Source organism: Amphibalanus amphitrite, unplaced genomic scaffold (assembly GCF_019059575.1).
Source record: "Amphibalanus amphitrite isolate SeventyFive unplaced genomic scaffold, NRLGWU_Aamphi_draft 000054F_arrow, whole genome shotgun sequence".
NCBI lineage: Eukaryota > Metazoa > Arthropoda > Thecostraca > Balanomorpha > Balanidae > Amphibalanus > Amphibalanus amphitrite.
In genome coordinates this window covers 402,690-424,859 of record NW_024881550.1, presented here as the reverse complement: position 1 = coordinate 424,859, position 22,170 = coordinate 402,690, and the positions used below count along the sequence as shown (strand labels likewise).

Below are 22,170 nucleotides of genomic sequence, written 5' to 3'. Positions count from 1 at the left end.
GCACCGGCTTCCGGCCGCGGCACATCAACCCAAAGATGGCCAAACCAAGATATACACTAGCAGCGAGGACGGCTCCTCTCCGACCAACAATTTCAGCCGGGGACGGGGCCAGGCGCAAAGGAGGGCAGCTGCAAAGACACAACTATTTAGGCCATGGAAGGGGAGCGGGCCACTGCTCCCACTCTAATCTCCGAAGCGTGAGCGGCCGGCCATGCCGTCTGGCGCCTGACCCTTTTCATAAACAGGATCATCAGTCGTCCGGCGGCCGACCCCAGCCACCTGCGTGCGCCGCACGACGCGCACACAGTGCACAGAGGATCAGCATCTGTCCAGGCCCGGCTCGCTCACGGCAGCTGACATCCAAAAATAACTGGCAATTCCACCGATGACCGTCCGACGATCATGAGAAAATTCCGACCGGACTCAACAGAACAACATTCTGAAAGGGTAGCACACGACAGCGCTACGTTCAATTGATCCGCCGGGCCATCACTGAAAGAAGGGAGACCTGCTTTGACGACGCTCGCCATGGGACAGAGGTCATCTTTCGGCCCCCTACCCGCACCCCACCAGACGGCCGGCGTCGGCTTCAGTTGACCCGGACACGCGTGCCATTCAAAAACACGCGATCACCTGGAAGGCACGCAGTGGCAGGAGCATAACACCAGGAACCTTCACCGGGCAAGCAGGGCGCAGCTGTTTTCGGCACCGGCCGCCGTGCGAAATGGGTCATCTCTCGGCTCCCACACCTCCCCCCCCCCCCCCCACCAGACGGCCGGCGTCAGCCTGCCATCACCATCGGCGTGGAGGGCACGTCTGGCAGGGCGGACATCGGGGGAAAGGGGGAGGTAAGGGAAGAAAAATATTGCTATTTCAGGCAGCTCGGAATTGATCAAGGACTTCGCCGAATTCCGGGACATGGAGCACCATTATACGGTGACCCATATGCAGCTGGACCGCCGCTCCGCCTCTCCCCATCCTCAGCGACCGGCATCAGGAGTGCGTCTGAGGCTCGAATGGAAGATGGAAATGTGGGCGGAGCCACGACACCATGGCAGCTGGCCCTGAGGTTACATTTTCGTGGGAAGGGGTGGGAGCTTATGAGTTCCCACCTATCAGAGCAAGGGAAATTCGAAATAGGAGGAGCACCATCGAAGACAAAATATCACCATGACTACGGCCCGCCGGAGGGCACGCTGCAAAAGTTGGACGATTCAGAGCTCAAATCCAGGGTCAAACTGATGGAAACATGAACCTTTTTGGCAAGGAATACAACCAATATCGGAAGAAGAGGGGCGGAGCGAAGTTGAGGATTCAGAAGATGGCCCGAGGAGGCGGCGAGAGGGACAGAAAAAGGGCAGAAAAGAGAGAGGAGGACTCACGAGAAGGACGGACAGAGACAGTGGAGGACAGTCCAGTCGGTGGTGACGCAAGAGGTGGACGGGTCGGCGCCGTCTGGCGCCTGCCCTCATCTCTATCTCTTCGGTCATGGCCAGCTTCCCGCCGCCGGCTCGACGACCCAGAGGGCTGACGCCAGTAAACAAGTAAGTCACTGCACGGGAGCCAAGACCTGCTCGCCGGTTACATTCGCAGTCTGCGCCGGTACCACGCCTCGTCTGCTCGTCTCAATCTCTCGTCATTCAACGGTCAGCTCAGCGCCACCCAGCCAGCCATTGTATCAGATTTGGCACCCAGCACCAAAAGGTAAGCACTGGTGGCACAAGTCTGCTCAGCCCATCTTTTCCTTATCATGTGCCCTGTTTGCCGCCCTGGTCTCTCTCTCTCTCTCCCTGAGGTGATTAATCCGGCCTTATTGGTTACTGATGGATCTGATTAGAGGGGACAGTAGAATAGTTGTGGGTGTATGTGAGTGTGGTGTGTGGGGATAAACGATGGGGTCATTAGCAGAGTCACAGGGGAGGCGTGCCCTGACACCTGGCACTGTGGCGTGGCGTCGTGGTCGGGCTCTGCTTCGCTCATCAGAGGTGCTCCCCGGGTTAATCTCTGAGGGGGGGGGGGGGGAAAGAATGCTTTCTGCCTGCGCATGTTAATTATCTGACTGGCCTATCGTCCGGCTTCCGGGTTTGATTGCACTTTGTTACCTTGGTTTGCCATTCGTGCCACTAGCTCTTAGGGGAAATAGGTTATTAGCGCTGTTATCTTAAAGTTGATATCAATTTCTTTTTTTAGAATTGGTCGGTGTAAAGTCTTTGGCTAATTTGATCTCTCCGCTTTTGTGAATAAACCGGGGATAGAGGAACGATTCTTTCAGAGTTAGTTGGGAAATGAGATCACAAATGGGGAGCGATCGGGAAGTTTAAACACGTTTACGGCGGGGCCGGGGCACTTCAGTGGGCTTTGCAGGTGACAAGACTGGGGGGATATCGTGTGGGTCACGATGGGTCCACTAATCACGAGGATGCCGGCGGCGCAAATGATTTGTCTCACATCAGCGTCTGTGCTAGCGGTGCGGCTGAACCGGCCGGCCGGCCGGCTGATCACTGATGGCGTATAGTTTGGTGATGGTAGTTCCGTAGCTAAGTTTCCCAGCATTAAAATGTTTCTTGTTCTGTTTATTTTGTTCGGTTTCCAGTTAATTCTATACCTCGTTGCGAAATATCGTCAGTCCATTATCGTCATTTACCGGCCCTCATTTTGGATATCTCAGTTTAATTTCGGTTTAGAATCGGTAGCTCACACCTCAGATTTATCTGATCGGCTAATAATTTTTATACAGCATCTAAGTGTTAGGTCCTTATTTTCAAGTAGTCTGAAATATTATACGTGCCATCACGCTATACTTGGTATTTGCCGTGTCATTTCGTCGTATGGAGTAATGTAAGTGAAAAAGCCGTGCTTATGGGTAACTTTAAGCTGTAATTATAGTTCGGTCTCCAAAGTAAAGTAGAACGTTTGATGGGAAGCAATCCAACTTATTCTTATAATTCATAAATAGCTCGATATCACCTCAATTGACTTACAGAGTTGCTTTGCGCTCAGATTCCTTACGACACGGCAAAATGCAGTAGTACGCTACACATTTAGATCATTAGCTGTCCTGTTGATTGTTATATTATCCAAGGAAAGAATAGGAACAATCGCGTGCCATTAATCACTCACCCCGCGGCCGTACGGTGTCGGTCAGCTGGGCTCTCGGAAGGAATGCGGGGGGCGGTCTGCCGCATGGGAAGGGATCAGACGGGCCGGGCGGAGCAGCGGATTAGCGAGTCGGAGCGGGACGGCCGGCCGGGCGCGCGTCGGGAGCGTGTCGGGGCCGAGCCAGGTCAGTGACAAGCAATTAATTACGCTGTCAAAGAACGATTGAACATGGACCTTTGTTTGTAAAGAAGGAGATCAATGCGGTTAGTTGTCTTATTAGGGCATTATATTAGTTGAGAATGGTCTGGATGATCCGATTAAACCCGAGGATCATTCGAGTCATCTAGCATTTAACGGACACTAAAGTTGATCCATTTTTACAGTGCATTCAAGTATGCGTGTAAATAATCGACACCGCCACCTTCCCAACTGTGGTCCTCGTCAAGTCGATCGATAAGTCTTCGGCCTGTCTGTCTGTCTGTCTGTCTGTCTGCCTGTCTGTCTGTCTCTCTGTCAGCCCGTTCGTCTGTTTACTCGTCAGATTGCACGCCATCCAGTCGGTGAGAGGGTCGACCTGTCTCGCTAGCCACTCCGTCGGTTTGTCGGTCCAATTGTCTGCACGTCCTTCTGTCAAATGGGTTAGATTGTCGGTCCGTGGATTTGTCAAAAATGTCGGTCGGTGCGTCTGGCGACCGTCCAGGAATGTCTGGTTGTCTGGCTCCCCTTCCCTGTAGTTAGCCCTTCCCAAAAAACGCTCACATCATCCACTTCCCTCGTTTCTTTGACCATTCTCTCTCTCTCTCTCTCTCTCTCTCTCTCTCTCTCTCTCTCTCTCTCTCTCTCTCTCTCTCTCTCTCTCTCTCTCTCTCTCTCTCTCTCTCTCTCTCTCTCTCTCTCTCTCTCTCTCTCTCTCTCTCTTCCCTCTCTCTCTCTCTCTCTCTTTCTCTTTCTCTCTCTCTCTCTCTCTCTCTCTCTCTCTCTCTCTCTCTCTCTCTCTCTCTCTCTCTCTCTCTCTCTCTCTCTCTCTCTCTCTCTCTCTCCTTTATCTTTCGTCTTCCCATTCATTTTGCCCGGAAAGGTCCCCCCATTGCGGGTGGTGTCGATTGTTTATATAACACGGGAGGAATCACAATTGTAAACGATCAGTACGATAGGTGCCCAGCGCGCCGCACTCATAATAGCATGTCGCCGCAGTAGACGGAAGCGGTCCCCGCAGTCGAGCAGAAACCGCGCCGGGCCGGCGCCCGCCCCGATAATCCTCACCGTCCGCTCGGTTCGCGGCGGGGTCGGCTCAGGCCCGGGTGACCTACGCCCGGGTGGCCTACGCCCGGCTGACCTACGCCCGAATCGCCTACTCCATCGAATGTCTACGCCCGGGTGACCTACGCCCGGCTAACCTACGCCCGAATCGCCTACTCCATCAAATGTCTACGCCCGGCTGACCTACGCCCGGCTGACCTACGCCCGAATCGCCTACTCCATCGAATGTCTACGCCCGGCTGACCTACGCCCGAATCGCCTACTCCATCGAATGTCTACGCCCGGCTGACCTACGCCCGGCTGACCTACGCCCGAATCGCCTACTCCATCGAATGTCTACTGCTCCCCTCCTGTCCGATTAACGAGTGAAGATTTCGCATACCAAAGTGACCCTTCCGGGGGGAACCGGCACCCGCAGTCAGGTAACAATGGGAAGGGTCGGAGGGACCGACCGCCGCGCCGCATGGTGACAGGTGATTCCCGGGACGTCCGAGCGTCGCCTTTCAGACGCATCGCCGCCTCCCCCCCCCCCCCCCGCCGCGCCGTGCCGCGCCGCACAAAGCAGACGGACCCTGTCGCGGAGCGAACTACCCGACCAGGCTGTCATCATCGGCGGAGAGCCTGAACTGTTTTTTTTTTTAATCGTTGAGCTGATCAAGCTTGAGTAGCCATGCTTGCGTATTTCACGCTTCAGCCCTGCTGTGAGCCATGTTTTATGATTTCTCATTTCAGATCTTAACAATGATCTTAGGTAGGAAGAACCGTGAGAAACGCCCCTCCCCCCTAGCCCTCGCCGGTGTAGGGGGGGGGGTCGAACAGCCCCCTCTCGGTTTTCGCAAATAACTCGTGTAAAAACCCGCTGATCGCGACGGAACTTTCATTACCCTCGCGTTCATCAATTTTACACCTACCCTAACAATTTCATGACCCTGACGCAAATGACCTTTGACCTGTGACCTACTTTTCGAGACCATGTTTGGCCGGAATCGCGATTCGGCGTATGTCGTCTCCTCTTAGCCGCGCGTTTGCACTCTTTTCGTGGTTTCAAGGGTTCAAACATGTGATAGATATTGCTCCTATGCGTTAGGGTGGGTGTCAAGTTCACTTGAAGCTCAGGACAGGTCACTGACCTTAAATGAGCTCGGTTAACTTTTACATGTTTCTAGGCTAGTTTTTTTTTTTAGCTTAATTCGAATTTAGCAATCATATGAGCATTTACGAAGTAGTTTTGGTGCCATCGTAACATGTTACGAAGCTGTCAGAGGCGGTTGACACCTACTACGAATACCCGGCCACTACTGGTTGACCTGAACTGACCTGACCCGACCTGGCCTAAAAGCATGAAGACATCATCTGTGATAAAAACTAACATGATATTCGTGATCAGAACCCCGAATAACCCCGTAGCAGCCACACTTTACGACCTAACTGGTCTCGATTTTCCCGACTTTTGGGCCATTGACCTGGCTTGGAAGGTCAACCAATGACCTAGGACCTTAAAATTGGGTATTATCGGCTTCCTCTTGTCACGGGAAACACGCTCGTTTTTTCGCGAAGCTCTAGCTCGATCAGGGGTGAGACGGCAAGGGGGGTCCAACGGACTTCCCCCGCCCTTATACGTTTGCGGCTGTCAAAACACCAATACTGGCGAGGGGAAGTGTGTCACCGCTAGACTAGTTATTTGACCATATACTATTAGGTATTTATCTATATTTATTTATTTACGATCTCAAGCCTCCACGTGGTAGGTTTTAAAGCTTACGTCATTGCACAGTATGTCTTAAAAGTACTGCGCAAAGTAACAGTGGATCCATCAAGCCTGACCGAGGAAGGACTGCTAGTCACCGAAACAATGGATATCCTCGTCCATTCCCCAGGTCATTTGGTTCGGTGACTTTCAGATTATAGCAGGCCCTTCCTCGGTCAGGGTTGATGGATCCACCGTCACTTTGCGCGGTACTTTTAACCCTCGCCCTGGCAGGGCATTTTTCATAACACGGCCTGGCAGGGGGAGGGGGGTCGATGCGACCCCCCTCGCGATTGGCTCCTATGGCACCTAGAAACACCAAATTTGGTAGGTAGGTGGGCCCCTTGGAGTTCTCACCCTTGTGCAAATTTGGTTGCTCTAGGTCAAAATTTAGGGAGTTTTTGGGGGATATAAATGTAAAAATTTTGCTAAAATAGGTCAAATGTTTTTCGCTTATAACTTTTCATCTAAGATAGAGCAAAAAGAAAAGCAGACTGTACATACATTGGAGTGTTATGCATACATACATAGGTACAAACCATGGTCACAAGTTCATCGGTGCAAAACTCACAGCCTATATAACGCACTATGCCATATACTATTTTAAAGACCTTATCTTTCAACCATTAAACAAAATAATGCATAAAGCACTGGTATGCTGCATTCGAGCGTGAATGAGCTTTTCCAAGACATTTCGAAACGGGGTGTTTTATATTACGGGTAGGTATGGTAAGACGCTATACTTTGGTTGTCACCTGATTATGAGTTTCGTTTGTATAGAAAATGCATTTAATGTTCCGTTTTCGTATGAGTGTCAGTAACGTGGCCTTCGGATAATAGGTTTAGACGAAGGCCCGTTTCAAAAACAAACAATACTTAAGCGTTTGCAAGCAAGGTTGCCTAGCGCAATATATAGCCCCACTGCAAAAGGAATGTTTTAAACATTTTCCCCATCTATTTGCCCCAATTAGCAACAATGCATCGCAATATAGCCACTTCTGGATTGTAAAGCATTTTAGCATGTAAAATGGTAGGTATATGGATGCCTTCGGAGCCAGGTGTCAGTGCGTTTTGTGAATTCTACAGTGATTGTTTGTAGCGCGATATCTGATGTCGGTCATTTATCTTTCAGTATGTCTGTCATTTAGCACTGCTTTAAGTGAATACTATTTACCTTTCTAATGACGGTCACGTTGTAAGGAAGCCCCTACTTGGTAAAAAAAAAAAAATCCGAAGGCCATCAGTGCGAAGTTATCTTTTGCAGAGAAATGAAACTTGCAGGAAGAAGCATCTTCTCAACTTGCAGGTAGCTATATCTCGGATCGTAAGGGACACTGTCTCAGGCGACCTTATGACCAGCTCACTGAGGTGTCTCTTTCATCGCACCTACTGTTGGCGTTTTGCGGCCGCTAGCATAAATTATATACCTACCCAAAAATAACTGAAATTCAAACGCAGTTTATGGTATCATTCAAGAGGTAAATGTTCTTCATGCACATACACAAACGAAGCAATAAGGTACTCAATTAACCCTCGCCGGCCGATGGGGGGACGGCGGGTGCCGCCCCCCCCCCCCCCCCTAGGGTTTTTTCCGCGATAGCTCCTAACACACTGGCGATGGAAAGCTGAAACTTGGCATACCTAGCCTTTGATTCAAGCCAGATCTTTTGACACCAACGGCATTTTCGAGTCAGGTCAGGTCACTGACCTATGACGTTATAAGTGAACCTCTGCACGGTCTTCAGATGTCGCAACTTCACAACGCCCTCCCAGAGGAAACTCACAGGGAAATGAAACTTGCAGGATCTAGTATCCATAACGAGTCTCACAACTTGTATATCTTGGATTTTTCCTAAAGCTCATATGAGGTCAGGTCATTTTCGTGACCTCCCCATTAAAAGTCAATGGGGAAAAATGAAAACTGCTATTCTGGCGCCGGGAACGATCTCCAACTATCTCAAGCACACAGAATCGTGATTTGATGTACTCCTTGCAAGGTTACATGCGTCACTTTTGCAATGTTGACCTTGCGTGACGTCATTTACAACGTCATCAAGGTCATTTTAATTTTTCGTCAATCACTCCCGATCAAATTGAGCTAGCGAGCCAGGAAAGCCACCAATGAACTCAGGAAGACCTGCCGAATCGAATGATATGCGACTTGACCTCTTTCGACCAACTTCGTGACCTGGGGGCGCTGAACTGACCGTGACCTGAGGGCAACACCCTAAGTTGACCTGACCCAAATAAAAAGTATATCATTCGACGCGCCTGAGCGAGGCGAACACGATGCTGCCAAAATCGTGGCTCTGCGACCGTTTTTTGCGAAGTTATTCGCCAAAAACTAAACCGTACCTTGGGGCACTTGACCTGACCTCAGAGGTCACCGGTTGACCTAGGACCTTAAAATCGGGTACCAATCTCTGCGCCTCGGAACGGCACACACGCTCTTTTTTTCCGCCACGCGCTAGCTCCACCAGGGGCGAAACGGCGAGGGGGGTCGTACCCGCTCACCCCCTCCCCTTGGCCGGCGCGTATGTAGAAAAGCAATAGGTCCGGCGAGGGTTAACCTTCCAGGCGGAGGGGGGGCATTTTTTTGCCCACCCCCCTTTAGTTTTTTCGATATATCTCGAGAACTGCTGCGCCGATCGTCACCAAACTTTCAGTACCCTCCCGGGAGTAGCTAACGCACATGGTGACCAAAAATTTTTCCAAAGGCTATGATAGGTTGGCCGCTAATGACGTCAGAGTGACGTCATGTTTGCCATTTTCGACCCAAAAAAAGGTTTCGCGGGAAGAGCTGTCAAGCCTACAGCTTTAGAGATACAGAAAAATGTTCCGAACATAAAAGGTGTGGAATTAAGAGGGCTACAAAACTGCTATTTAGGTTTTTCGAATTTTTTGGATTTTGACCCAAAAAAAAAAACAAAAATATATTTTTTGAATATAATAGCCGACAAATCCAAAAAGTTTTTGAATTTCGAAAAAAAACGGAATATATGTGATAGTCCCTACCGCCTTCTATCTACATACCAACTTTGAGATCAATACCTCTTTTTTTTGGCCAAGTTATAGCGAAAAAAACAGTTCAAAATTGATGACGTCAAATTTTCAAACTCAATTTTTAGCAATTCTAGACCTCGTAGCGCAAAACAAAGACCACCATTAGCAGTGGCGTATCCAGGATCTTGAAAAGGGGAGGCCAAACCTGCTCAAGGGGCCCCACCCTTACCTTAGGGGCCCCAGTAGTGGCATATTTAACCCACGCCCAGGTACGGTTCTTTGCCACTTTCACCATGTGAGGGAGCCTTTTTAGGCACATTCGGCAATCTAAAAAAGAAAAAAACATAAAAAAGCCATCGATATCGATAGCTCTGTATGTAGTGCACAATTTATTTCAGCAGTAGCCATACAGTTTTTTTGTTTTGCTTTGGTCGTCGCCGGGGCCACTAAAAATTATCAAAAGCAAAATGTTTTGTAATTTTTACGATAACGATTTACGATTTTTACGATATTTTTCAAAGGGAAGATGTTAATCTCTTAGTGGCTTGCGCTGGTTGAGGGCTGATACCCTTAACTTTAGAAGGGCCCGACTCGGGTTGAGCTGTGACCATCATCATCATCATCATCATCATCATCATCATCATCAATGATGATTAAATCTAGACTCTGATGCATGGGTGTCGATTTGTATACTTTTGGGGGTGCTGCAGCACCCCCAATGCTCAAATGAGCACCCCCCAATGGTTTTCCGGGCACCCCCAAATGTTCCAGTCAGCACCCCCAATTATTTTGTCCCTCAATAACTCCCACTAACTCTGCTTGAGGAAAATAATTGGTTCCGCAGTCTTTCACTACTAAAAATAAAACAATTACGCAATTTACAATGCATGAAATAAAAATGCAAAGAAAAGAAAAGTTAGTCTTAAGAAGAAGGGCGAAAAAAGACGTTAAGTTGCAGACTGCAGAGACACTGGTGTGGGTCCGTAGTACACGAGTGTCTGACCCTTAGAGCTGATAACGCGTACCCTTTACAAGCCGGCAGGGGGCTCCAGATACCGGCGACGGGCCCTCAGAGGCCGGCAAAGGGCCATCAGATGCCGGTGGTACCTTCAGAAACCCTGTGGGGTCGTCTTTAGAGACCGGCACGGACTCAGACGCCGATGGGGCCCTCAGAGTCGCCGGTGTGGGGCCTTCAAATGTCACCGGTGGGTGGCCATCATATGTGCACTTGTGGGCAGGGATGCGGAGCCGTAGAAATTTCAGACGGCTCCGGCTCCGGCTCCGGAGAAAAAATCGGCTCCGGCTCCGGGTGAAATGTCAATACGGCTCCGGCTCCGGCTCCGGTTCCGAGTAAAATGGTCCGGCTCCGGCGGCTCCGGCTCCGGCTCCGGCTCCTACTCAGTACATTCCCTATGCGATTAATTAAATACGGGTGGAAGAAAAAAGGCGATTGGATTGGCACACGTTGTTTCTGTATTTGTATAACAAGGATATTTGGAATACCCACATGTTTTACTGCTTTGTACTGTCAAACCGAGTTAGGTCAATATTTGTTTTCCTCGGAGCCGGAGTCGCCCCTTTTTTGACGGCTCCGGCTCCGGCTCCGGCTCCGGGCTGTGTTGTTTCACGGCTCCGGCTCCGGCTCCGGCTCCGGGCAAAATATACCGGCTCCGGCGGCTCCAGCTCCGGCTCCGGCTCCGCATCCCTGCTTGTGGGGCCTTCAGAAGCGACGGTGTTGGGCCCTCAGAGCCGCCGATATAGGGCCTTAAGAGGCACTAGTGCGGGGCCCTCAGATATGGCAATGTATGGCCCTCGGAGGCGCCGGTGTAGGTGCTCCACACAGTTGCCGGTGATGGCCCTCACAGGCGCCGTTGTGGGGGCTCTCAGACTTCAGAGACACTGGTTTAGGGCCATCACAGGCGCGCGTGTGACCCTCAGAACTGCTGTTACGGAACGGACCCTTCATAGGCCGACAAGAAGATATCAAGAGGTCACCGTGGGTGCCTTCAGGAGCCTTGTGGGGTTCTCAGAGACCGGACATGGTGCTCTCAGACGCCGCTGTGACCCTCCGAGTCACCTGTGTGGGACCGTCAGGGTCGCTGGTAACTGACGAGGGTATCGCCGTCAGATCCGGGGTTTGGGTCGATACGGCTCTATTCCGGCTAGCCAGTATATGCCGTAGCGCTCCCGGGTTGTTATGGTTCCGAACCGCCAAGTCTGGCTCAAGTCAGACTCCCTGCCATGGCTCAAGTCCGGCTCCCTACGACCAGGTCCGGCTGCACCTCATAGCTGCTCTGGCTTACTGTGGCTGAAGTACGGTGGAGGTACGGCACGGCTGATGCGGCATAAGTCCGGCTGTGATGCGGGCGAGCTCCGGTATCGTGTGTCAGCTCCAGTAGAGCCCCAGACCTTGCCCGTACTTTAGCCGGAGCAAATGCCGGAGCTAGCCAGAGTAAGACCAGCTACGGCCAGGACCAAAGTTGCTGGCTGGGAATAGGCCGGTTAAGACCCCTATAGTCCGACATGTGGCCCTCCGAAGCCGGTAAGGGCCCTCAGAGGCCGCCAAGTGGCCCTCAGAGACTGGCTTGGGGCCCTTGTGGAGATCTTAGTGTTGGTACTTGTGGGCCCATGAGGGGTTTTTACGAGCCCCGTGGATCCCTTCTATGTCCAAATATGGCCAGCATTGACCCTTAGCGGCCAATTGGCGCCTCAGGGCCCCTCAGGCCCGAATAACCCGAGGGGACCCTGAGGCCCGAACCTGATGGGGGGGGGGGGGGCACGTGCCTCACGGCCCACCTGGCTACGCCACTGGGGAAAATCGTAAACCCGTAAATATCCAAATGCGATCACCTGTCATTTTTCATCGATATTGGGATCGTCTGATTACCGCCAGAGCCTCGTAGCTACCGTTGCCTCCGCGCAATGTCCGCCCCTGCGGACCGCAGCGGCTGCTGCACCGGTGCTAATCACCGTCATTGGTTTCTGTCACCTTATTACAGAGGTGTCGGGGCTGCTGCCATGCTGCCGGCAAATATATATATTTTTTTCGGAAAGATGTTTATGTAATCAGGTAGCCAAGTACTAGGACGAGCAGAATGATTTTCAAGAAGAACGTTCTGCCCTTGGGAAATGTTAGTATATAGAAATCCCGGCATTATCAGTACCTTATGGGGATAACCAACCCCGCCTTGTACGGTTGTGCCGCATGGCAAAGCTGCAATCTGTCACCCGGTGCAGGGGTTGAGCACCCCCAACCATTTTGAAAAATCGACACCCCTGTGATGGCTCGCCTCTATGTCGCCCACATTGGCCTCACTCCGACCTCTGAGGGCTCATTCTGGCCCCTGAAAGCCCCACACCGTTAACAGAGTGAACCACGCTGGCCTCCGGGCCCCATAATGGCCTCAGGAGACCCATGCTATAGCTGACCTCATAGCCCCCCCCCCCCGCTGCCTCTTGGGAGTCTTTGAGTCAGTCTGACGACCCTATGCCGCTCTCGAACCCACGCCGGTCTCTAGAAGCCCATGATGCCCGCTGAGGGTCCCACGCCACTCCTACCTCAGGGGCACAAACATGCATAAGATCTGAAAAGTAGCTGCTGAGGCCCTCGAGGTGGCCTCTAATGTCCCGACGTCAGCCTATGAAGGCCCGCGCTGGCTTCTGAGGGTCCAGCACCAGCCTCTGAAGTCTGAAGTCAGATGACAGATGGCCTCACGCTGGCCTCAGAGGGTTCACGCTGGTCACAGAGTGTCCCACACTGGCCTAAAAGGGCTCCACATTGTCTTCAGAGGGCCCAAGCTAGTCTCGGTGGCCAATGGGCCTCAATCTGACCTAAGAAGGCCCCATGTCGCTGGGCTTAAAAGACCCCACGCTGGACATAGACGGCCCCATGCTAGACATAGAGCGCCCCACACTGGCCTTAGAAGACCCCACAATGGCCTTAGAGGGCCCCACGCTGGCCTTAGAGGGCTGAGCGCTGGCTCCTTAGGGCTCTACACCAGCGTCAAAGGATCCCACGCTCGAGTCTAAGCTTCTTTATGGCCGCCAAAGCGAACTCTGAGGGCCCACGCTAGCCTCTGGGGGCTCAGCCTTGGCCTCTGAGGGCCTATGAGGGCCATCAAATGGCATTTTAAGATAGTTTGACGCAGTTTAACTTTATTTATGCTTGGGGCAGTAATTTGGATGAGGCCCTGAAGGTCGTTTCTCTTGGGACACTCAAGCAGGCACGTACCCAGGATTTCGCCCAGGAGGCCTGCTCTCAAAGGGGCCCACGGGTCACCCGGATGCCGCTGTCAACCCAGGCAGGGGCGTATCCAGAGCCTTTCGATGAGGGGGTTGGGCACAGTGGGTCCGATCCCCCCTTGAAGACGGGCCTCTTTGTCCGTCTGTCTGTCTGTCTGTCTGTCTGTCTGTCTAAGCCCTGAGAAAATGTGCAAAATTGGCAGGTAAAAATATCATTTTTTGCTTGAGAAGTATGCATAAAATGCACGGTATTTTATGAGGAAGTGAAGCGAGCGAGCGCCTCAGAGTCACCTGTGTTAGTCCCTCAGAGGTGTCGGTGAAAGGCCGTCAGATGCGCTGGTGTGGGGTCCTCGCAGGCGCCGTTGTGAGGGCCTTAGGGCTTAGAGACACTGGTGGGGGCCATCACTTAGGCGTTACCATTGAATCCGAGTGATCACGGGCCGTTCAGGTAATCAGGGGCCTCTCAGGTGACCAGGGGCCTTTCAATTGATCAGGGCCTTTCAATTGACCAGGGGTCTTTCAATTAACCAGGAGCCCACCAGGTGACCAGAGGACCTCTGATAACTAGGGGACGGTTATGCCAGGGGCTCTACGGGTAACTAAGGGCCTTTATGTGACTGCAGGGGCCGTTCCATGGGCCCTTCAGGTGACCAGGGTTTCTTCAGATCACTGGCCAGGGGTCACCCAGGGGATCAGGGGCCCCTCAGGTAGCTAGGGGCCCCTTAAATAACTAGGGGCCCCTCAGGTAACCAGGGGGCCCTCAGATTACCAGGGGCCCTCATATACCAAAAAGCCCCACTGGTAACCAGGGGCCTCTAAGATAATCAGGGGCTCTCAGGCAATCACGGGCCCCTTATGTAATCAGGGGCCCCTCAGGTAAGCAGGGACCCGCAGGAAACCAGGGGCCCCTCAGGTAACCATGGGCCCCTCAGACAACCAGGGCCCTCAGGTAACCAGGGCCCCCTGTAGCCAGGGGCCCCTTAGGTAACCAGGAGTCCTTCAGATAACTAGGGACCAATCAGGTAACCAGGGGCCCCTCAGATAACCATGGGCCCCTCAGGTAACAAGGGGCCCCCCAGATAACCAGGGACCCCTCAGGTGACCAGGGGGACCCTCAGGTAACCAGGGCGCCCCCCAGGGCCCCCATGGCCCCCCTTGGGTACGTCACTGCACTCAAGTAACCCAAAGGGCCCACTTGCATGTTTGATGCCAAAGGGGGAGGCCATGGCCTCTTGGCCTCCCCCCTGGATACGCCACTGACCATTAGACTCCCCGTGACGAGCTGCATCGAACCGGTACCCATTTTATGCAAAAATATCAACTTTGAAATCTGACCTTTTTTGACCTGACCTCCACCAGAAAGTGACCTAAACCGTACCTAATGGTCTTATAACCAATACCATTGAGTAGGAAATGAAAAACTGGCCATAAAACATGCATCCCACAACTTTAGTAAAGTTGGGTTCATGTGGTGACCCTTGGTGACCTTTGGTGACCTGACCTGTGAACTGACCTGGTATGACCAGTGACCTCTAATAGCAACGTATGTACTAGACAACTGAAGCCTTATCGCTGATTTTCGACAAAATGCGTTTTACTCGGTGTTATAGCGCTTTCCCTAGAGGCCCCGTGAACGGTGAAACATTTTATCTTTGACCTGACCTGTGACGTCATCGGTGACCCCGAGGTCAATGAAATTTGGTTTCCTTCAACAAATTTGACAGGGCTATCGAACGCCGTTTGAATTTTGCGGATCCGTCCAGTAGTTTCGGAGATACGAGGGGGGCACTGTAGGCCGGCAGCCTGAAAAAGCGCTAGAAATTCCCCCAAACTGACTGTCCGCAATATGAACAAAATAGGTACCATTTAATCCCAAATTGATCGAAAAATACGATTCCGATGCTAGTTTTGCCCTAAGGTCAAAATTGAGGTCGTCACATGTCACCAAACACAAGACAATTTAGACTCTATAGGCCACCACATTTACCGATTTTAATGATGAACTTAAGTGGTAATTTATTAGTTGACCAATCGTTTTGAACGAAATTTCTTGTCAGACTAGTTCAGGGCACTGTTGTTCACTGTGCCAACATCATTCTGACATATTGCATCGCTTTTCTGCAAGATAAGCTAGCTGTTTGCAAGCAGCTGCAAGACGTAATTTAAAATCATATCCAATTTTTCAATTAGACTTTTATAAAAACGTTATTTCGAGCGGCTAAAAATGAACATTTCATACTAGCCTCTGATTACTCATCTTTTGTTCCATGTAGGTGCTTTGCTGCTTTTCCCTGCTACTTTTCGAGATATGCGCCAGTAAACCACATGATGTAGGGGCAATTGTCACCTCGCCGCTCTACTGAAGGACCGGCGCTCTTTAAAACGCTGGAAGTTGTGAAAAACAAACACTTATAATCTGGATGAAATATATGTCCCTGAGCTCAGAATTGATCAACGCACACAATGCTGTCAACATTTCTGGGCCAAACTCAAAAATTCAGTCATTATTAACCCCTAAACACAAGTCAGTGATAATCAACAACAACTTGCTCATTAGTTAGACTTTTGAGAAATGTTATTTCGAGCCGTTAAAAAATGGTCATGCCATACAAACCACCAATCATCTTTCTGTCATGCCCTACTCGCAATTTTTGCTAATGCCTGCTACTCTTCGAGGTCACGTGACCTCACCATTAAAAGTGAATGGGGAAATAAGGAAACTGTTATTTTTGCGCATGGAATGATTTCAAACTATCTCAAGCACACGGAATCGTGATTTCGTGCACTCCTTGCAAGATCCGATGCTTTACTTTTGCATTTTTGACCTTCCGTGACGTCATTTATGACGTCACACTGGTCATAGGAGTTTCTCGTCAATAACTCACGATCAAATTGAGCCAGCGACTCGGGAAAGCCACCAATGGACTCGGGAAGACCTCCCGAATCGAATGATATGCAATACGACCTCCTTCGATTAAGTTCGTGGCCTGATGGGCTCTGAACTGACCTTGACTCGAGGTCAATACCTTAAGTTGACCTCACCCGAACAAAAAGTATACCACTCGACGCGCCTGAGCCAGGCGAACACGATGGTGCCAAAATCGCTGCTCTGCGGCCATTTTTTGCGAAATTATTTGCCAAAAACCAAACCCTATCTTGGGCTTTTTGACTTCACCTCAGAGGTTACCGGTTGACCTGGGACCTTAAAATCGGGTATCAATCCTTCCGCCTTGAAACGGCGCACACGCTTGTTTTTTTCCGCGAGGCTCTTGCTCCATTAGGGGCGAAACGGCAAAAAGGGGTCGTACCAACCCTCCCCCCTCGGCCGGCCGAGGGGGTGGGGGTCCGACAATAGGTCCGGCGAGGTTTAAGCAGCCCCACTTCGTTTTTAGCATGTTTGCTTGTCACTGAGATCAACAACTCAATCACAAATAATTTCTAACACTTTTCCGGACCCCCGGCCCAGTGTGGGGGGGGGGGGCAAAAAAATGCCCCCCCCCCCACCGCGCGGAAGGTGGCTGGGAGGCCCATCGCCTGCCGGGTTAAAGGTAGTGTGCCAGCTTTCTTGGACCGTATGGAGTTAATGGCCCAGATAAGGAGAACCGGATTTTTAGAACTTATCCATACCTTCAAAACTCATGGAAACGTCTTAAATTCTTCAAATTTTGAGTACCCCAGTGCGAAATTCGCCCCGACGGGTTGTCGGTCGTACCCCAACCACATTTCACACCACTATGAACAATAAATGCACACACTGAAATCGCTATTACCGATATGCTCATCCAATCAAGTTTCGATAAACCCGTTCATCATCATCTCCTGCGGTTTCGAACACGCCTGTTAGGTGGCTTCTGATGCTCGTCGAGGTCGGAATTTCCAAATACGCGTGGTGCGTCGGGCCGCGCGCTCTGACTTCGGCCAAGAAAAATGCGTCAGCTGATCATTGTCATTTCTGCCACTTGCGTGTGGTGAAATGGGGTCATAACTTATAAGACGGCTTTTTCATATCAATTATTTTACATAAAATCATATTTCAAACCATAAATAATGTTCGACAGCCAAATAAAAGAAACAGTACCAATACGGGCTTACAGTTTAAGGCTCGACATTGTGTTGTCTACGATTAGACAGCTGATAACTCATTCCCGTACAGTCTGTCTTAAAAGTACCGCGCAAAGTGGCGGTGGATCCATCGAGCCTGACTGAGGAAGGGCCTGCTAAATTTGGGTCACCGAAGCAATGGACATCCTCGTCCATTCCCCAGCTCAATTGGTTCGGTGACTTTCAAATTAAAGCAGACCTTTCTCGGTCAGGCTTGATGGATCCACCGCCACTTTGCGCGGTACTTTTAAGACAGACTGTACGTCGTATGGTCGTAACACTATAATGACCTTTGCTTATTGTCACAAGTGCGCCGCATTCGCGATTGTTGCCCGACGCCTGTTTGCAGGTGAGCCCACTACAGTTGTTATACATATCTAAAAACCGATAAACTTTTAGGCGAAAAAGGCACTATTCCAGGCCCATTTTTGATTTTTTTGCGATATTAGGTAAAAACAGAAGCTTCTTATCCTAGGAAAAATAAAATGGGAAATTTTTCAAAGGTGGCCTGACCTCATATGACCTTTATGAAAAATCCGAGGTATACAAGTTGTGTGAAACTCATAATGGATACTAGATCCTGCAAGTTTCATTTCCATGTGACATCTCCTCTGGCAGTGAGGGCGTTGCGAAGTTGCGACATCTGAAGACCGTGCAGAGGTTCGCTTATGACGTCATAGGTCAGTGACCTGACCTGACCCAAAAATGCGGTTGGTGTCAAAAGATGCGGCTTGGATCAAAGGTCAGGTATGCAAAGTTTCAGCTCTCTATCGCCAGCGTGTTCGGAGCTATCTCGAAAAAACCCTTTGGGGGGGCGGCACCCGCCCCCCCCCCCCTCGGCCGGCGAGGGTTAAGAGATAGGGCCTTAGCTAAGGCCCACTTTTTAAATGAAGGGAACAAATTTCTTTAATGCCACGAAACTGAGGATATTGCGACCAGGATATATAGTGGTTTCTGAACCTGGCCGCCAACTTGGCTATCTCAACTCAGAACTAATGCAAAGGTGGGACAGTCCCTTTAAATGTGATGGCAATGATATGGTGTTATATTGACCATAATGTTTTCTTGTTTGCAGCTTCGCCTTTGGCTGCCTAACATTACCAGCCTACCGCTGGAGCGTCAAACAACGGAGGACCTGTTCAGGGCCCTCAGCGGTCCAATGCTGGACTGAAAGAACGACGGCTGGATTCTGACCTTCTGACACAAAAACGCTACGGGGACCTGCGCACGTCCACGTGGAGAGCTCAGGTCCGGTCCATCGCCGACTTCCTGGACTATGCATTCATTCTCGGACGCCGTGGCTCTCGGCGTGGACGCGAGGCGCTGGTCGCCTATGCTGGGCGTAAGTCATTGTTTTGCTTTGTACTTGGGGTGTCATATTCTGTCAATGTACAGCCCTCAGCAGACAGCGTGGTAGGTATTCTTTTTTCGACAAAACCGGTGATTTTTCAAAGGCTATGTTATCAGTCGGTCGGAACTCACTGCAAATAGATGCGTCATGCTCCACTTCTTCGATTAGGTCCATCACTAGACAAAGTATACGCCTTGTGTGGCAACAAAATGCAAAAGTCTGTTTTGGGGGCAAAAATAAACTTTTGGATTTTGTTGCCAAACTGGATAGAAAATGAACACGATGATAATGCCAATCTAAGGTGCGAAGTCTCGCGCGTCATACTGTTACGATTTCCGAGTGACCGATGGCATAGTATTCGCGTTATTCTCGGTTTTGTCGAAAAAAGAATACCTACCACGCAGTTTGCAGAGGGCTGAGTGTACACATAATCTCCAGATGGATGGTATTTTTGGTGATAACATACATCACGACTATTTCCCGTATTTACAGACCATGAAGGAACGTCTCGGTGGCTGGCGCCGAGCACTGAAAACAACCGAGCGAGACGCAGAGCAACACTACAGGGGCCAGGCGGAACGCATTTTAAGCCTTGAGGCGCAGGAGCGCTTTCTGAGGGTAAAAAATAAAATAAATACATTTACCTTTGCAACTATTTTAATATGATCGCATTGATTTCGTGATAAAATCTATAACAGAGTTATATGGGAGAAATTTTGAACAAGGTTTGATGTTATGGAAACAAATTACAGATTCAGCAAACTTGGCTATGCTTTTCTCTTTTCAGCCGGACCTGGCAAAGGCGATGGAGGTGATCCCCGGGCCGGGAGATCTCCCGACGCTACACACGGCCAGGACCGCCAGAAACCGTCTGATGACCATTCTGCTGATGACGGGTAAGCCTTTGGCATTGGTAGTAACCATGATGTACTTACCATGATCCTTCTCCTTTGTGACCATGATCCTTCTCCTTTGTGCGTAACTGAAATGAAAGTGTTTAATTGCGTTTTCCTTTGTTTATTTCAGGACGCAGAACTCGGCAAAAGCCACAAGCTGATCAGAAACTGGACTTTCAAGACGGCCAGACAACACCGCCACGAAGCGCCATGCCTCCTGAAGGCCTGGCACCGGCTGCGCTATTACCGCGACCAGGAGAGGCCTCTCCTGCTGGCGGTCGGCAGTGGCGCCCCTTCTGAGGACAGCGGCCGAGTAAGTGAAAAGTGCATATATATTATTAAGTCCGGTTTCGATTGTATATATTTCATGATCGTTCAGAGAGCAGACGGCGCACATCTGACCTTTTTTTCGTCCCTGTGTGTTTTAGCTGTTCATCAATCAGGGAGGCTCAGCCATTGACTCGAGCAATGCGGCTAAGATCTTAAGAACGGTGTGGCTGGAGGCCATGGGGGAAAATGCCGACGTGCCAGCCCTGACGTCTCGCGGCATCCGCTACGGAACTGTGATCGGCCTTGCGCCGACGTCAGAGAACCAGGAGTATGTAAGCTCAGTGTTTGTTGACGAAATAAAGCGTTTAACAAAATAAAATGTCCTTTCGACTTTCCTATTAACTTACGTTCCTTAAAATGTGAGGACCTTTATTATACAACCCCGTGCACTAGCTACATTTAATTAAAACCACATAATTGTCTAAAACTATCAAAACTTTGGTACCGTTAGATAATACTAACTTATTTCTCTTTTGTTGTAGGTACGTAGCGGCGTCGATGGCGCACTCCCGAGACACCCAACTATACGTGTACGATGTGCACGGCGGGGTCGGCGTGTCTGCGAGGGCACGACGCCATCATAAGAAAGCGGCAGCGGCTCGTCGCTGGAGACAGCAGCGGCAGCAGCAGTGACTCCGAGTTCCGAATGGGAGCAGCCCGAACACGCCACCACCGCCGATTCCTCCGCTGCCGCTGATTCTTCCACTGCGTCTCAAACCGCGTCGGTCCCTCTACCGAAGGTGAAGACGATGCTGCTGCCGCCACCACTCCGGACGCCGCAGCCACTCCATCAGCTGGTGGCGTCACCGCCACCGCCGGTACATCAGCCGGTGGTCTGCTGCCGCCGCCTCTGCGCCACGTGGACGGCGACAGGGCCCAAGTGGTGGCACAAGACAGGAAGGAACGATTTGGTCATCAGCAGAGTCGCAAGCCCTAGCGTCTGCATGCCGAGAATTCATAACCGGCGAAAAGCGGCGCTACGACGCTCGTGACATCTCAAAAGATGTCAGTGCAGTGCTGGGCCGCTTCACACCTCAGCAAATCCACGACAAGGCGAAGTATATGCGCCGACGCTATGTAAAATAAGTGCGACACAAAAGTCCGTGACCAGATCTTATACCTGATCTATACATTGAAGGCACTAGGATTACCCGTTGCGCCGGACGCGGCTGGCCGCTGGCTTCTTTGCTTGAGGACCTTCAGTCGGTGGCCGCGGGTGCGTACTGCGTATACTCGGGGCGGGCGGGAAGTCGTCCTTGTCCAGGCGGAAGCGTCCAATTTTATGTTAAATCTTATGAACTCTTATGTTAAAATATGCCTTTTCTTTGCGTCTAAGTTTGTTATGTTGTCCTTGATCGTTGTATATGTTACAGGGAGTATGCGATTTCAGTTAGTTTGCAACGACCCTAGGGTGAATGTAACCTCCCTGAACGATCAGTTTGTTTGCAACGACCCTAGGGACGTTACAAAATAACTGCTCGTTCCGGGACGTTGGAACGAAACTAGGGTCGTTGCAACCTCCCTAGTTAGTATGCAACGAATCTAGGTTTGTTACAAAATAACTAGGGAGTTTAAGAATTCATCGAGTCTCGTTTCACAGGAGGGCCGTCAACAATCTTGTCCAATAAAAATCCTGCTCAATCTAGTTCAGTTTAAAAGAAAAGGAGAACAAAAATTGAACATTCAGCTCAGGAGTATATGTGGTGCCCGGGACAAAGCACTGTGATAATTTTGGCTGCATTATATCGCCAGCATATGTTTACATGTAGAAAATATAGTAACTGGGGTAGGTGTGATGGATATCCGTCGCTATCCGTGTGCGGATTATCCCTCACACTTTTAGGGGTGCAGGTCGGATAAAACCCCTCGTTTTTTCGCGATTATCTCGCGCTAAGAACGGCCGATCGTGACGAAACTGAGTGTCCTCACGAACTTATCTGCGCTACTGGTTACACATTCCCTATATGTACAGTTCATGATCCTGAAACCAATGACCCTTGACCTTTGATCTGATTTCTGAGACCATGGCAGACCGAAATGATTTGCCGTTTATGTCAGCGCACATAAAATTGCGTTTCCAGACTTCTATTGTGATAACATATACCTAAACGTGCCAACACGTGAACTGATGGTTGTCCCAT

At 50.6% G+C, this 22,170-nt stretch overlaps 1 long non-coding RNA gene across 2 annotated transcripts; it reads left to right on the top strand.

Annotated features, from left to right (window-relative positions):
• The first annotated feature begins 763 nt into the window (after nucleotides 1–763).
• On the top strand, nucleotides 764–21,500 carry LOC122378036. Of its 2 annotated transcripts, none has more exons than XR_006255958.1 (7): nucleotides 764–1,704; nucleotides 18,528–18,794; nucleotides 19,296–19,421; nucleotides 19,591–19,699; nucleotides 19,830–20,012; nucleotides 20,128–20,297; nucleotides 20,512–21,500. It is a non-coding gene; the product is annotated as an uncharacterized LOC122378036 (long non-coding RNA). The 2 variants fall into 2 exon arrangements; XR_006255959.1 differs by having other exon boundaries at nucleotides 20,128–20,301.
• The last annotated feature ends 670 nt before the right edge of the window (nucleotides 21,501–22,170 follow it).